The following is a 16,311-nucleotide window of genomic DNA, read 5'->3' on the forward strand; positions in this document are numbered from 1 at the left end:
GGCCACATACTGTGTGATTCCATTTATATAATGTTCTTTTTTTTGTTTGGTTTTTGTTTGGTTTTTGAGACAAAGTCTCACTCTGGCCTACTGGAGTGCAGTGGCATGATCTCAGCTCACTGCAGCCTTCACCTCTTGGGTTCAAGTGATTCTTGTGCCTCAGCCTCCCGAGTAGCTGGGAGTACAGGCATGCACCATCATGCCTGGCTAATTTTTGTATTTTTAGTACAGACAGGGTTTTGCCAAGTTGGCCAGGCTGGTCTCGAACTCCTGGCCTCAACTGATCCACCTGCCTCGGCCTCCCAAAGTGCTGGGATTATAGCTGTGAGCCACCATGCCAGGCCTTTATTCATTCATTCATTCATTGAGACAGGAATAGTGGAGGGGAAGAGCCAGGAATGAGTGCAGAGGAATAGCAGGAGGGGGATTTTCATGGTGGTGGAACAGTTCTGTATCTTGATTGTAGCGGTGGTTAAAGGAGTCTACATATGTGATAAAATGGCATAGACCTAGACACATGACAGTGTTAGATATTGTCCTATATTTATACAAAATAGAACCTTTGGAGGAAACTGAGTGAGGAGTCCATGAAACCTCTCTATACCATCATTGAAATTTCCTCTGAATCTGTATTTCAAAAAAAAAAAAAGGTTAAAATGTTTAAAGTTGCTTTAGACAAAAATATTAAATAAAAATAATATTGATTGTATGCAGGTCTGGCAAACCTCTGACACATTGAATGACTGGCATCTCTAACCCATCCAATGCACAATTGCCCCTAGCCAGGCCCTGTCCTAGGCTAGGTCACCTGCTGGAAGATAGGACTCTGGACTATGTCCTGCTTGGCTTTGGGGTAGAGATGACAGATAAAATATAGGACGCCCAGTTAAATTTAGATTTCTGATAACAAATAATTATTTGGTAAGTATGTACCATGCATATTTAGGACATACTTATACTAAAAATTATTTCTCTAAATTCTCTTTTAACCATCTTCACCAAGCGTTGATATTTCTTTAAATTCTTTAATGTATGTATGTAGTTACTTTAAAGCTCTTGCCTGCTAATTCCAATGTGTGAGTCATTTATGGGTCTGCTTTTTTTTTTTTTTTTTTTTTTTTTTTGAAATGGAGTTTTGCTCTTGTAGCCTGGGCTGGAGTGCAACAGTGCCATCTCAGCTCACTGCAACCTCTGCCTCCCAGGTTCAAGCAATTATCCCACCTCCGCCTCCCGAGCAGATGTAAGAATGTAAGAATGTGGCGGTCACAGTTGAGGGAGGTGATAAATCTCTGGGATTCCACCTGGAATACTGTGTTGCTCCTGGAAGTGGGAAGAGGGAGTTGCAGAGACTTCCCCCGGGCTCTTCCTACTATAGGGGCTCATCCCCACAGGTCAGGGAGTAAGGTGAGAGCTCTGTTAGCTCCTAAGCATACTCATATCAATTGCACATTTAGGGACAGAGAAATGACAACTGGATGGGGCTGTGGCCTCTTCATCCAGGGATCCATTATTACCTAGCCTTCACGTGTCCTCAGTCTTGTTGGGGAGGGGACATGGTGGCACTGTGGATCTTACGGTGTCAGGGTCAGCTCTAATACTATATAAATGACCCTCAGTCTGGGTGTTCCCTTTTCATCAGTTACTGTTACTCTTATCAATGACCCCAGATGCTTCTGGAGAATAATGAATGAATACCATGTGATAATGTTGCAGGATCTTTTTCCAAGAATACCCAACCTCCCCTACAATCCATGAGCTGTAGGTCTCAATTATCTCAGTCTGAAAACTGGCTAGGAAATTGCAGTTTTGTGTTGCAGCCTTCTGCGGGCCAGATCTTGTTGTTGTTGTTTCCTGAATACACAAATCAGGAAATATCCTAGGGCTCACACCTGTAATCCCAATATTTTGGGAGGTCACGGCAGGAGGATTCCTTGAGCTCAGGAGTTTGAGTCCAGTCTAGGCAACATAGCAAGACCTCATCTTCACTAAAAATTAAAAAAAAATAGCCAGGCATGGTGGTGCATGCCTGTAATCCCAGCTACCTGGGAGGCTGAGGTGAGAGGATCACTTGAGCCCAGGAGGTTGAGGCTGCAGAGAGCTATGATTGTGCCACTGCACTCCAGACTGGGCTACAGAGTAAGATCCTGTCTCAAAAAAAAAATAAAAAATAAATAAAAATACCCTAGTCAACTGCCTATATAACTCTCCCCAGGAATGTCGTCGGTTTTTACCCAATACAACAGATCCCTGGAGGTCAAGGCATCCTGGTTATCACTCTAGCCTTCCTACCAATTAAGTTAATTACATCCACCTTGTTGATGATGCTGAATTGCCACCACCTGGCATCTGCTGTTCTCGCCCTCCACCATTCCCACTGACACCATGAAGCCTGGTCTCACGGCAGCACCTCCTCTTGTCGATCCTGGACTACAAAGGATAGTGCCCTGAGTCTCGGAAAGATTCAGGTGCCCTTCTCACTAGTGCCTTCCTTGGTAGCCCAGAGAGGGAAGTTCCTGTGAGGCCTCCAAGGACACACAGGCAAGTGGTGGACTCTGAATCTGCTGGCATGTAACGAACCATTCCAACATTCCTACCTCCCTGTACTTTCTGGCTTCTTTGATGCTTTGCAAATACAGTTCTATAATCTCCACCTAATTCACTGCAGCAACTGTTCCATCCACATTTCAAGAAGCCACTCCAGCAATGTGTTAGAGCCCCAGGTGTCCTTGCCAAGTCATTATATCCTGAGAGTGCTCCCAGGTCAGTGTGTTCTCGTGTATACAGCCTTTAGTCTACCCCTGGTCCAACACCCTTATGTCCACTCCTCCACCTCCTCTCTCAGATCCTGCCAGTACACACTTGGCAGCTCCTGCAACATTTCTGGCAAAAAAATCATTCTCCCAGAGCAAGTTGTGCTTGTGACCTTGGGCCATGATGAGGAATGACCATAGCCTGGTGTCAATGTGGGGCAGCAATGACGATACATCTCATCCTGCTGTAAGGCCTTGTTGGAGGCTCTTTGCCTAGTCTCCAGGCAAGGGGCAGCTTCCCTTCTCTTAGCAAGGAAAGGGGGCTACTTCTTTTAGCCCAGAGCATTCAGTGGAAACTGGAGGTTCAAGGTTCTCAGATGTATCCACTTAAGTTTCCCCATACCAGATATCAGGATACCATTGCTCCTCTCCTCTCCTCTCCTCTCTTCTTTTTTCTCTTTTCTCCTCTCCTCTCCTCTGCTCTCCTCTCCTCTGTTCTCCTCTCCCCTTCCCCTCCCCTCCTCTCTCCTCCTCTCTTTTCTCTTCTCTTCTTTTTCTTTTCTCTTCTCTTTCTCTGTCTTTTTCTCTCTTTCTCTTTATTTCTTTTTGAAATGGGATCTCACTCTGTTGCCCAGGCTGGAGTGCAGTGACACGATCTCAGCTCACTGCAACCACCACCTCCCGGGCCCAAGGGATCCTCCCACCTCAGTCTCCTTGGTAGCTGGGAACCACAGGGACATGCTACCATATCTGGCTAATTTTCATATTTTTATAGAGATGGAGTTTCACCATGTTGCCCAGGCTGGTCTCAAACTTCAGAGCGCAAGTGATCCTCCTGCCTCAGCCTCCCAAAGTGCTGGGATTACAGGTATGAGCCACTGCATTCACGTCTCCTTTTCCTTAAGTAATTCTGAATAAAAACAAGACTAAACCATAAAATAAAATTTGTGTTTTTGGGGGAAATGACACAAAACTTCCATGACAGCTGAAATTAAATTAGTTTATTTCTCAATTTTCTGCTGCATGTGTGTGTGTGTGCACGCACATGTCCACACTTGTCCTCGGTTGGTGCTCTATGTGTGTACTTGCTGTAGCTACTGGGTCAGTCTGCACAATGTCTGACTCACAATTTCCAGCAAACAAAAGCTCTACACAGCCTAATTTTCAAGCAGTCAAGACTGAAGCAGCAGTCTCCTTCTGGTTTTGAATTTTTGAATTTTGAATAATTTGAATTAAACTGTCAGGCTGTACTTGTGTGGGAAACTGACAATTTTCAGCAAGAAATTTCCAGGTGAGGCCTGCCACCCTCCAGTGTAACTCTAGGGCCTGCTTGGCAGGGGGACTGGCTTTGGCTGGAGGCTGGGTCAAGAGGGCTCTCCTGGCATGGCACCTTCCCATCCCAGGGAGGGAGCTCTGTTGGGAGCAGGAGATGGACCAAGAAGACCCATCCATTAGGAAAGTGGCCCTTGGTCTGTCCAGTTTTAATGGAGGATGGTGCTTGGTGCAATGACCACTTCTGATGGAGAAACTAGTCAGAGACATGAGCATTTATGGTGTTTTCCACGTGTGCCCCACCGGGACCCAAACTGGAGGAGTGAAAAGTTCCAGAAGACAGATCAAGAGCAGTGTACATGTCACGACTGCCCAGGCTGGGCTCCTCCCACAACCCATCGGTCCTGCTGTCTGGAGCCCTGGGCAGGCTGGTGGAAGCCCTTTTTGTGGTCTGGATTTTCAGCCAGGATGCCTATGGCTTCCTAACACCCACGTGGAGCAGCCTAGTATAAAGATCCTGAAAGTAGGAGAACAGCAGTTGATTAAGTGAACCCAAGATATGACTAAAACTATCTCTGATGGCAAAGCCTTTGATGACAAGAGTCTGGCTCATAGAAAGATGGCCCTGAGCATGGCACCTCTCACCAAATCCCTCACTCTGACCTACTAAGCTTATGTGCCCAGCCTTGATCACAGTTGGGGTTGGAGGAAGACCTCATGGAGGCCACGCAATAACTGCACTTCCTATGTGCCTGTCACTGCTGATTCCTCCCACACCATCCTCTGCCCCAGCCAGCCCAGCCCTGCCATGCCCTGCCATTGCAGTCAGGGCTCTTTGGGAGTGGGTGACAGAAAATTCACTTGAGTTGGCTTAGGCAAGAGGGGAAGCTCATTGGTCAGTAAGTTAGCCACGGGCAGGAGAGGGAACAGCTGGGTCTCAGGAATATCTGGACCCAGAATCACCAGTGCTATTAGGATTTGCAGGCTCCTTCACCTTGTGTCTGTCTCCACCTCAGTCTGCAGATCAGTTTTGTGCTCTCAGAGCAACTTTCCCCACAAGGTTGGAGACAGGCTGTTGGCAGCATGAGGTTTCCGTCTTCCTGGCTTTGCCTCCAAGAAAGGATGGGACTCCCCTTCATTAGTTCTGATTCAGAAAATTCCAGAAGAAAGTTTCTGCTTGGTCTGGTCTGGGTTGGCTGGGTAGCTGGGACACTAAAACTGCCAAGCCCTCTAGTGTCATGTGGTTGAAGTAGGGTAGGGAGATGTATTAGTTCAGTGTGCCATGCCAAAATACCACACACTGGGTGGCTTAAACCACAAACATTTATTTCTCACAGTTCTGGAGGCTGGGAAATCCAAGACCAAAGTACCAGAAACGTAGGTTTCATTCTGAGGCCTATTCTCTTGTCCCATAGGTGGCTGCCATATTGTGTGCTTGCATGACCTCTTCTTTGTATTTGTGCAGAGAGGGTGAGTGAGTGCACTCTCTGGTGTCTCGTCTTATAAGGACACTAATCCTACTGAATCAGAGCCCCACCCTTAGGACCTCATTTAACCTTAATGACTTCCTGAGAGGCCTCATCTCCAAATATAGCCATGCAGAGGGTTAGGGCTTCAACATATGAATTTGGAGGAGACAGAGACACTCAGTCCATGATGGAAAGAAAAACTATTCACAAAAAAAGAGATGCAGTGGCCAGAAAAGGGGGCAGACAAAACTACAGATGCTCTCCCCATTTCCCCCAATACACAACACACACACACACACACACACACGCACACATGGCCCTGCCTTTGCCCCTTCCCCACAAGGCCACTCCCCACCCCGTGATTATTTACCTCCCTCCTATCGTGCTCTCTGGAGCTGCCCCTTCCCCTACGTTGTCCTGTGGCTCACTGATTGCTGCATGCAGGTAGGTGAATGTAAATGTAGCCTGGGGCTGGGGGCCTCCTGGACCATGTGTGTCCTGAGCCCCACCATGGGACTGGGTGAGGAAGTGGGTCTCACCCATGTCTATTGTCCTCAGGCAGAGCCTAGCCCTGGGACAAGAGCTCAGTGGGTGATGCAGCTTTGTTGGATTCACCTTAGGCCCCCTTTCTCCCCATCCACTAATAAGGTTCCCAGGGCCTTGATACCTCTGTCCTTGGAAGAAAATAATGTGATTACCCAGCTCACATGAATCTGCCGGTGACTTCCCATAATAGAAGGACATAATTTTCTAGTTCAAGAGTCTACCAAGTGACTAGCACAGTGAACGAAGAAAGACCTACAACAAGGCACATCATTGGGAAATTCCAAGAACCCAAAGATAGAAAATCCTAAAATCTTCCAGAGAGAAAAGACACATCATATGTAAAGAGCCAAGACTCCGCATGACACTGACTTCTTCCCAACTACACTGGGAACTAGAAAGTAATAGAGCAATATTTCCCAATGTGAGGAGAAGTTACATTTAAATTAGAGCATTATACCCAGCCAAACTAGTAATCAGGAGCTGGGGTAGAACAATGACATTCTAAAATGTGTGAGGATCAGAAAGCTTGGCTTCCATTCATTCTTTTTCAGGAAGCCACTGGAACATGAGAGAGAGTAAACCAAGGAAAAAGAAGATCTGGGGCCAGGGAACAGGAGATGCATACAGAAGAGGCAGCAGGAAATTCACACGATGGTGCAGAGACATGCCAGGATGCCAGCCATGCCTCGGGCTGAGAGCTGAGTCCAGTTTGGAGCAGAAGGATGGAGGGCAAGGGAGAGAGGGAAGCCTCCAGGAAAATAATGGGGCTGATAGAGTATCCAGTGTATCTTAGTTTTTGGATAATTACCACTAGGCATTTGATAGATTGGTTGGAGCATCTGAAAAAACAGGTAGGTCATTGGCAAAAAGATAAATAAGCAAATGAAGGGGAAAAATCTGAAGGAATTATTATTATTATTATTATTATTATTATTATTATTATTATTTTGAGATGGAGTCTCGCTCTGTCACCCAGGCTGGAGTGCAGTGGCGCAATCTCGGCTCACTGCAAGCTCCGCTTCCTGGGTTCACGCCATTCTCCTGCCTCGGCCTCCCGAGGAGCTGGGACTACAGGTGCCCGCCACCTCGCCCGGCTAATTTTTTGTATTTTTAGTAGAGACAGGGTTTCACCATGTTAGCCAGGATGGTCTCGATCTCCTGACCTCGTGATCCACCTGCCTCAGCCTCCCAAAGTGCTGGGATTACCAGTCTGGGCCACCGCGCCTGGCCTGCTTTTATTATTTTTAATCAACACATAATTGTACATATTTATGGGATACATTATAGTATTTTTATACATGTGTAAAATGTGTAATGACCAAATCATAATTAGCATATCCACCACCTCAAACATTTATCATTTCTTTGTTCTGGGGGTATTCCAAATCCACTCTTCTAGCTATTTAAAAATATATAATAAATTGTCACTAATTATAGTCACCCAATAGTGCCAAAGACACTAGAACTATTCCTCCTATCTAGCTATACTCTTTTTTTTTCCCAGACAGGGTCTTGCTCTGTCCCTAAGGCTGGAATGAAGTGGTACAATCACAACTCACTGTACCCTCGACCTCTTGGGGCCACACGATCCTTCCACCTCAGCTGCCCAAGTAGCTGGGACCACAGGCGTGCACCACCATGCCTGGTTAATTTTTAAATTTTTTGTGGAAATTGGATCTACCTATGTTGCCCAGCCTGGTCTCAAACTCCTGGGCTCAGGTGATCCTACCACACTGCTGGCATTACAGGCGTGAGCCACTGCACTCAGCCATGTACTCTTGTATCTGTTAACCTGTTAGCCAACGCTTGGCTACTTCCTCCCCCTTACCCTTCCTCAACTCTAGTAAACACTATTCTAAACGAATAGATCTTAAATGTTCTTACCACAAAAATAATAATAATAATAATATGTGAGGTGATTAAAATGTTAATGAATTTGATTTAATCATTTCAAAATGTATGCATATATCACATTGAACACTGGAAATATACACAATTTTTATTTGTTAATTATACTTTAATAAAGATGAGGGAATAATTGAATATAATGTTAAAACAAAAAACAATTGCAAAACCTAAAGAAAATTAATAATCTAGTTCAAACCAGCCTTTTACAGATGAGGTCACTGAAGTGCAGAGAGGTGAACTGACTTGTGTCATCTTACACAGCAAGTCATTGGCAGAGCTTGACCTGAAACCCAAAGCCAAGTGTTTCCTATTACCTCCAGGTCCTTCAGTCCAGTCCTCCCGGGGCTCTGTCTTGGGAATTTGTATTGGTGACAAAGGGAATAGAGAGGAACATGCATAGAGCTCTCCATTTAGATTGACATATTCACACTGTGCCAGGGCATCGGCAAGAAACAGTGCAAACTCCAAGAGTGCTCACCCCGTCCCTTTTCCCCTTCCCCATCCTCTCTCATAACCAACTTCAGCTAAAAGGTCTGAGAAGATAAGGGAATCTTAGACGACTCTCACTAGGGTGTAAATGACTCCCACCATGATTTTTATTTTATCAAGACATAACTCTAAAAACAGTTTGATGGATAGGCTGCCAGGCAGTAGGATGAAGACAGATGGGAAAACTGCCTACTTGAGGTCAAAGGAGTTTGAGAACAGCCTGGCCAACATGGTGAAGCTCTATCTCTACTAAAAGTACAAAAATTAGCCGAGTGTGCTGGCATGTGCCTGTAATCCCAAGCTACTCCAGAGTCTGAGGTGGGAGGATCGCTTGAACCCGGGAGGTGGAGGTTGCAGTGAATCGAGATTGAACCACTGCAAACCAGCCTGGGCAACAGAGAAAGACTCCATCTCAAAAAAAAAAAAAAAGTCAGACCAACCCATGGAGAGGCAGAGGGTGAGTGAGGGTGGGTGTGGCTGGGCTTATGGTGGTGCACTTACAGAGTCAGCTTGGGAACAGAGCTGTGTGTGTGGAAGTTAAAAGATAGGCTTTGGAGGGACCTGGCTATAAATCCCAGCTTTGCTGTGTGACCTTGGACAACCTGCTTACCCTTTGTGATCTCATATGCAAGTGGGGGTGATAATGCATACTTCACAAATTGTGAGGATTGCATGAGATAACATATAGAAAGTACTAAATTTAGCAGATTGGCAGCACACTAAAAAATAACTCTATACACCCAACACCCTAGACCAGAAGGCATTGTGCTGACTCCCAGAATGCACTAGAAAGCACTGCCTGCTTCTTCCCTTCCTGCCCTTCCTCACCTCTCCTTTGTTCTCCTCTCCCCTGTTCTCTCCCTTTTTCTCTCCTCCCCTGCCCACCCTCTCCCTCTTCCCTTCCCCTTCCTCTCTCACTCTCCTCTCCCCTGATTCCAGCCCATTTAGTATCTAGGTGACTCTATCCCAAGCTTCTTCTCCTGGTGCCTTTGTCCCCATCTCTCCAAGCCACCTTGATTGTCTCCTCTACCTGACAGGGTCACCCTGCCGGCTGCAGGCTGGAGGGATTTACAGCAATCCCCTCCCTCCTTGCCTGCACAGGGCTACCAGACAGCCAGCAGATATGTGGGCTGGATACAGTGGGGCCCTGGGAGAGGCAAATAAATACATCAAGTTCCCAGCTGGGTCTGCAGATAAGGATGCAGGAAGATGGGGCTGCAGGAGTCACAGATGCTGCACTGCACGGGGTCACTCTTCATGGCCTGATTCCTCTGGCTTCCCTGGGAAAGTCTATTTGGGGCACTTTGAAGAGGACACAGAAGAGGACGGCACCTGAGCGATCTGTTCCTGGGATGCACTGCACTGAGGCGCCCTTCCTCAGCTTGGATTTGGTAGGGACAGGCCTGAGGAGTGAGAATGTGACAGACCCAACCCCAAGATGAGGCAGACAGGAGGGACATTGAGCCCCACAGCACAGGAGGGGAAACTGAGGCCCAGAAGGGAGACAGATTTCCAAAGTCTCACAGGAAGTCAGTGAAGAGTAGATACAGTTCCCCTAACCCCTGACCTACTGCTCTAGACCCCCTTACACTGAATTGTGCCTGGTTTTCCCCAGACGTAGCCATTTGAACTGGCCTTGCCTGGGTACAGAATTCCAGGTATCTCTGCAACATGCCAGGATCCACCTCAGGGATTGTTCTCCCTCCAGATCTCTGCCCCAGCCAGCTGCCTGATGAGATGCCCTCTCTATGGGGCCTGATTTGGGGTCAGCATCCTATTATAGATAACTCGAGGGTGCAACCTCAGTCTCTCCCACATGTGGATGGGATTCTGTTCTAGTGCCCATGGGCAATGAAGTGGGGGAACGGGGACTAACCAGGAGACCTGAAGTGGGGGGGGCCTGTCCCATCCACCCCAGAGACAGTTGCCTTTGCCACTGTTGAGGCCACACCTGCCCAAGAGCCTCAAGGTCCTCCTAAACAGCAAGCTCACCCACAACCACCACGCTTGGCACACCCTTAACCCAGACTGCCCGGGTAGGCTGGGGACATTTCCCATCCCCACCTGCTCTATGACCTCTCTTTCGACCTCTGTCTCCCTCCCAGTAAAGTGAAAGGGATGGGGACCTCCGGGCCCCAAACTCTGATGCTGGGTGACTCTGCAATCCTTTAAGGTTGTCATTGCGTCTCCCTAAGGTGGGTGCAGACTTCACAGTGTCTTTCCAGGCCACTAGAGCTGATTGCCTACAGGCCCAGAGAGGGGGAAGTGCTTGGGAGTCCCATCCCCGAGGGGCAGCCCTTGGCCAATGTCTGACTGCTGTGCATCTGTGGAAGTGAGCTTCCCTGCCTCTCACTGGGACAAACAGGATTCATTTTCACTCTGGAGCTTCCTGGGATCAGTCCAAGGCTGAGACTATGCCTGAAATCACACCTTTGCTTAGCTTCTTCCTCTTCCTTTCCTACTTCCCCTTCTCTCTTCTGGTTGTTTTTTGCTTTTACTTGGGCAGTTTTTTAAACAACCACCTGCACACAAAACATTGTCTCAGCTCTGCTTCTGGGAAGCCACTTCCAAGAGCAAATGAAAACAGCCTATTGATAGCAAGTGACTGAAGGTCTCTGAGTGAAAAGTCAGTTTTATTTCAGCCCACTGAGTGCCCTCCCTGTGCTGTTCTGGGCTTTGATGGGCACAGTGGAGGGGAAGGCCCTGGGCAGCCCCCATACCCCAGGAGCTTTGAGTCTGGGGGATGGAGGAGGAGGAGGAGACTCTGGGCCCGGCCCTCCTGCAGTCTGCAGGAGGCCACAGGAGGTGCAGGGCGGGTTGAGGGGGGACAGTTCTCTGAATGTGTGTTTATTGTGGCCTTGAATGTGTGTTTATTGTGGCCTTTCTATGTCCTGTGATGTCCCCAGAGAATGGAGGACTGAGGGTTGCAGAGCAGGGAGGGGTGGCAGCCTTGTTCTTCCCTGGTTGATGTGCCAGGCTCCTGAAATATTCAGTGATCAGATTTTAACCTCAAACAACAGCGCCCCAACCGCCCCTGAATCCTGCTATGGAAAGAGCCTTTGGTAAGTGTTTTGAAGCTGGAAGACTCCCTCTGCCCACAGAGCAGTGCACAGCCGTTTGGGGGAGGGGCTAGCTCCTGGGGCCCAAATGGGCCTCAAGAGATGAAGTGGGTTGCAGTGTGATGGGAGGGGAGACACAGAAACTGCCAAGGGCCATGAGGAAGAGGGGAAGCCGCAGCCCCCAGACACCCAAGGAGGGTGTCTTCCTGCAGGAAGCCCTCTCAGATGGCAGCCTGCGGCCCAGAAGCCCCAACTCAACTGGCAAACTGACTTCTTCTAAGGCCACAGCACCCCAAGGGCCTCAAGACACGTCTAGCCCATTCCCCTACCATTGCATGGATGGAAACCTAGAAGGAGAGAGGGCAAGAGTTGCTCAAGACCACTTAGAGAGTTTGTGAAGCTGGAGTGAGGTTTCAGGTTGTGGAGCTCCAAGCCCAGTGTGGTCTCCCCTGCTTTGCACTGCCCCACATTTTTCCTAAGACCAAGGTAGAATTCTTCCTCCTGTTTTCCACCTCGACAGTAAAAGTGCCTCTCTTCTCTGCCATGGGACTGGGAGACATGTTCAGGATGTGAAGTCATACAGGGACATCTTTGAGTTCATAAACATCTCCTGTTCATAAATATCCGACTAAAGACTGAAGCTTCCACTGCTCCAAAAATAGCTTTGGATCCCAGCACAGGCATTTCCAAGAACAGATTTTTATCCTTTCAAGAATTCCGTGAAAGAGCTGGGTGAGATGTGTGCCTCTAGGCACAGCTACTTGGGAGGATGAGGCAGGAGGATCACTTGAGCCCAGGATTTGAGGCCAGCTGGACAACACAGTTTGATCCTCAACCCAAATAAAGAAAGAAAGAAACAGTAAATATAAAAATAATCAATCCAAGAATTCTGTGAAAGCAACGAATCCTCTGGTTTGTATGCCTACCAGAGTTTCCTGAACCTGGTCACACACACTGCCCTGACCCTGTGATCTCAGACTGTGGATATAGATTGGTCTAAACTCCAGATAAGGAAGTATCTAGTATGGTCCATTATAATCCTGGTCATTCTCATTTCAATTCATTTTAATACAATATTAGGCTACTCTGAACATACAATTTCCCAATCCTTCTATTTAAAAGGGACTTCTTGCTTGTAGTGAGCCTTGGGATTGGCTGCTCCATAGCCATATCAAGGCTAGATGATTATTCTGAACCAATCAATTTCAACCCCTTCACCAGTGACTGGTTCAGAGATAAATAGTCCTATGCCAATAGGTGTCGAGAACCAAGGGAGAGGCTGTGGCTTCAAAAAAGAGAAACCTGTCTTTCTAACCCACTAGTCTGTTAACATTACGTTTGTGACTGGGCACAGTGGCTTACACCTGTAATTTTCAGCACTTTGGGAGGCTGAGGTGGAAGGATCACTTGAGATCAAGAGTTTGAGACCAGCCTGGCCAACATGGCAAAACCCCGTCTCTATTAAAAATACAAAAACTAGCCGGGTGTGGTGGCATGCACCTGTAATCCAAGCGACTCGGGAGGCTAAGGCAGGAGAATAACTTGAACCCAGGAGGTGAAGGTTGCAGTGAGCCAAAATTGTGCCACCGCACTTCAGCCTGGGTAACAAGAGTAAGACTCCATCTAAAAACAAACAAAAAAAACACAATAGGTATGTTTCCTTGGTGGCTCCGGAAGCCCTCCAGTGACACCAAGGCACCAAGGGACCCAGTCGTTGGGCTGGAAGCCCTATTAAGGGTGGCAGAGGGGAGAGATGAAAGAACTTGTGACTGCTGATGTCATTGAGCCGCTGAATCAACAGCCAGGAAGCCAGCCTTTCTTCCTGCTTTGTGAGATGATACACTTAATACTTTCCATCTTTGGAGGAGGGTATCTTGTTATTTGCCGATGGAAATATTACACATCATCTCCAGCCCCCACTCCCCTGCCTCACCCGGTCCTACCCTTTACCAGGGCAAGTCCTGCCACAGAGGAGCTGGCTGCCTCAGAACATCTCTTGCGAAAAACAGTCCTGCCTGAACTGGGGTGGAACTGCCAAGCATTTTGCACCCTGCCCCCCTTACTTTTTTTGGGGGGGTTTTATGGTTTTTTGTTTGTTTGTTTTTTTGAGACAGGGTCTCACTCTGTTGCCCAGACTGGAGTACAGTGGTGTGATCATGGCTCATGGCTGCCTCAACCTCCTGGGCTCAAGCAATCCTCTGGTCTCAGTCTCCCTCCAGAGTAGCTGGGACCACAGGTGTGCGCCACCATGCCCAACTAATTAAAAAAAAATGTAGAGATGAGGTCTCACTATGTTGCCCAAGCTGGTCTTAAACTCCTGGACTCAAATACTCCTCCTACCTTGGCATCCCAAAGTGCTGGGATTACAGGCATGAGCCATCTTACTAGGCCATGTTCCCCCTTGAATGCAGGAGTATTGCCTCTTCCAGGTAGGAGTTCCTCTTATTCAGTGAGACAAGCGCTGACCCAGATAATTACATGAGCTGCCACTGGAAGAGCTGTTGTTAATTTTGATGGCAATAAAAGGCTTTGCCAGTACGTTAAGCTAATTTCATGAAAATGCTGGGAGGAGGGTCATGGGCTGGATCCCAGCTTCATTAGAACCATTCAGAAAATTCCTCTCAGTTGCCTCCAGCAACCTGCCACGGGTTGCTACTTTCCTCTGAAATCAACAGTCTTCTCATAGGCAAATGTGGATTTTTTTTTCCCCTAGAAAATAATTAAAGTCACAAAGTCCAATAAATGCTTAAACAGAATATAGTTTTAATTAAAAACTTTCCACCAAGTCTACAGTTGCAGGTCTCTCTTCGCAAACAGGCATGCTGGTGGCAGCCACAAGCATCGGTCTAAGTATCTGAAACTAGAAACCTTTACAAATAATAATAGTGAATCTCGTTGCTACATATACCCATGGTGTGTGTGTGTGTGCGCAAAGGGGGTGGTGGTGGTGAAGAGAGACGTCTGGGGGCAGAGCCAAGGTCCTCCCCTATGGGGGAGGCAGGACACAAGCCTGTAGGGGTGTGTGCAGCAGAACATTTTATCAAACCTGTGTCCAACTCTGCAAGGCAATAATAATGGCTAATTCAGCTATTATATTTTAAAAGTAGCCAAGTACTGAGCACTAAGTGCCAGGTACTAAGTGCTTTGCATACATTGATTCATTTAATCCTCAAGGTGACCCAAAAGCATAGGTATTCTTTCTTTCTTTTTTTTTTTTAAGATGGAGTCTCACTCTGTCACCCAGGCTGGAATGCAGTGGCACGATCTCGGCTCACTGCAATTTTTGCCTCCCAGGTTCAAGTGATTCTCCTGCCTCAGCCTCCTGAGTAGCTGGGATTACAGGCACGCACCACCACACCCGGCTAATTTTTGTAATTTTAGTAGAGACGGGGTTTCACCATGTTGGTCAGGCTGGTCTCAAACTCCTGACCTCGTGATCCGCCCGCCTTGGCCTCCCAAAGTGCTGGGATTACAGGTGTGAGCCACCGCGCCTGGCCAGTACTCTTATTTATGACTTTTTTTCTTGAGGCACAGAGAGGTTAAATAATTTGGCTAAGGACACACAGTCAGTACATAATAGAGTCTGATGCTAGAACCTGCCCTCCTGACGACTACATAGAGCCTGTACAAGGAAAGGCCAGAGTGGGGAGTATAAACTGGGCCTGGCTTCCCTGAGGAGTGATCTTTCGACTGGAAATTAGAAAAGGAAAGCAGCTTCTTGGAGGTGAGGGACTGGAGAGAACGTGCGTGCGCGCGCGCGCGCGCGCGTGTCTGTGTGTGCGCGCGCAGAAGCTGGAAGATGGAAAACAGTGAGTGTTCAGGAGCTTCTGGCTGGAGGGCAGCCGTGGGGAAGGTCTCCGCAGCCTTAACCGACTGCTATGCTGGGGATGTTTGCTGCCCATCTGGGCCCCGGCTTTCTTATTCTCAGAGGCCCTTCCCACATCTTTAGGCAAGTCCATTAAATCCTCCGCGTGCCACATTAAAATACAAGGGCATATATACAACTCTGAGTGCAGTTGCAACAGAATCGTTTACACAATATTGCATGTCCTAAACATTCAAACATCGATTTCTTCCAATTTTGCAGTTTCCTTTGCCCCTCTTAGCGCCAACAGATTTTTTTTTCAGATCTCAGATATTTATTTTAATAGGCCTCTGACAGAGTCATAAGACTCAGAGAGAAGGGAGAATGGGAGAGGTGTATAAGAAGCTTTCGTGCCAAGGACTAGTCGTTCAAGAATTAGGCGACGCCGCGGGCACTGGAAACACTACGCAGAGCGAAGTAGGGACCGCGCCTGTGTTGTGTAGGGGACCAGAGGTTGCTGATACCTGGGACATAGACTGGGTGGGCACGGGAAGTAAAGCCTCGCGACTTTGGTTAAGCGCGCCCCATGGAGTATCGCGCCGCAGGACTGCAGAGCCGCGGGCAGCGCTCGCTTTGGTGCAGGGTTCCAGCCGCATCTTCCTCGCCCAGCCGGCACCCTCCGCCATTGATCCGCCTCTGCGCCCGGCAAGCGGTGTCCAGCAGGGGGCGCGCGCGGAGCAGGCTTGGACCCCAGGAACAGCGCGCGGACAGAGTCGCTGCAGCAAGTCCCCAGATCCAACGGGTTTTAGTCCTCCCCACCCTCCCGACGCTCCGGATTCACAACGTTGAAGTTAAGGGTCGATCCGCAAAAAGCGGCCAGGGGCTCCAGCTCTCCATTCCTGGGTCTATCTGGGGTCGGCCCCAGCCTGATTAGAAGCCTTAGTCTGGATTCGGCAGATTCTTAATCTGGGACCCTCTGCGCTCCCGGCTTGGAACCTTGTCTCCCTCCCCTC

Source organism: Rhinopithecus roxellana, chromosome 5 (assembly GCF_007565055.1).
Source record: "Rhinopithecus roxellana isolate Shanxi Qingling chromosome 5, ASM756505v1, whole genome shotgun sequence".
In the NCBI taxonomy this organism is placed as follows: domain Eukaryota; kingdom Metazoa; phylum Chordata; class Mammalia; order Primates; family Cercopithecidae; genus Rhinopithecus; species Rhinopithecus roxellana.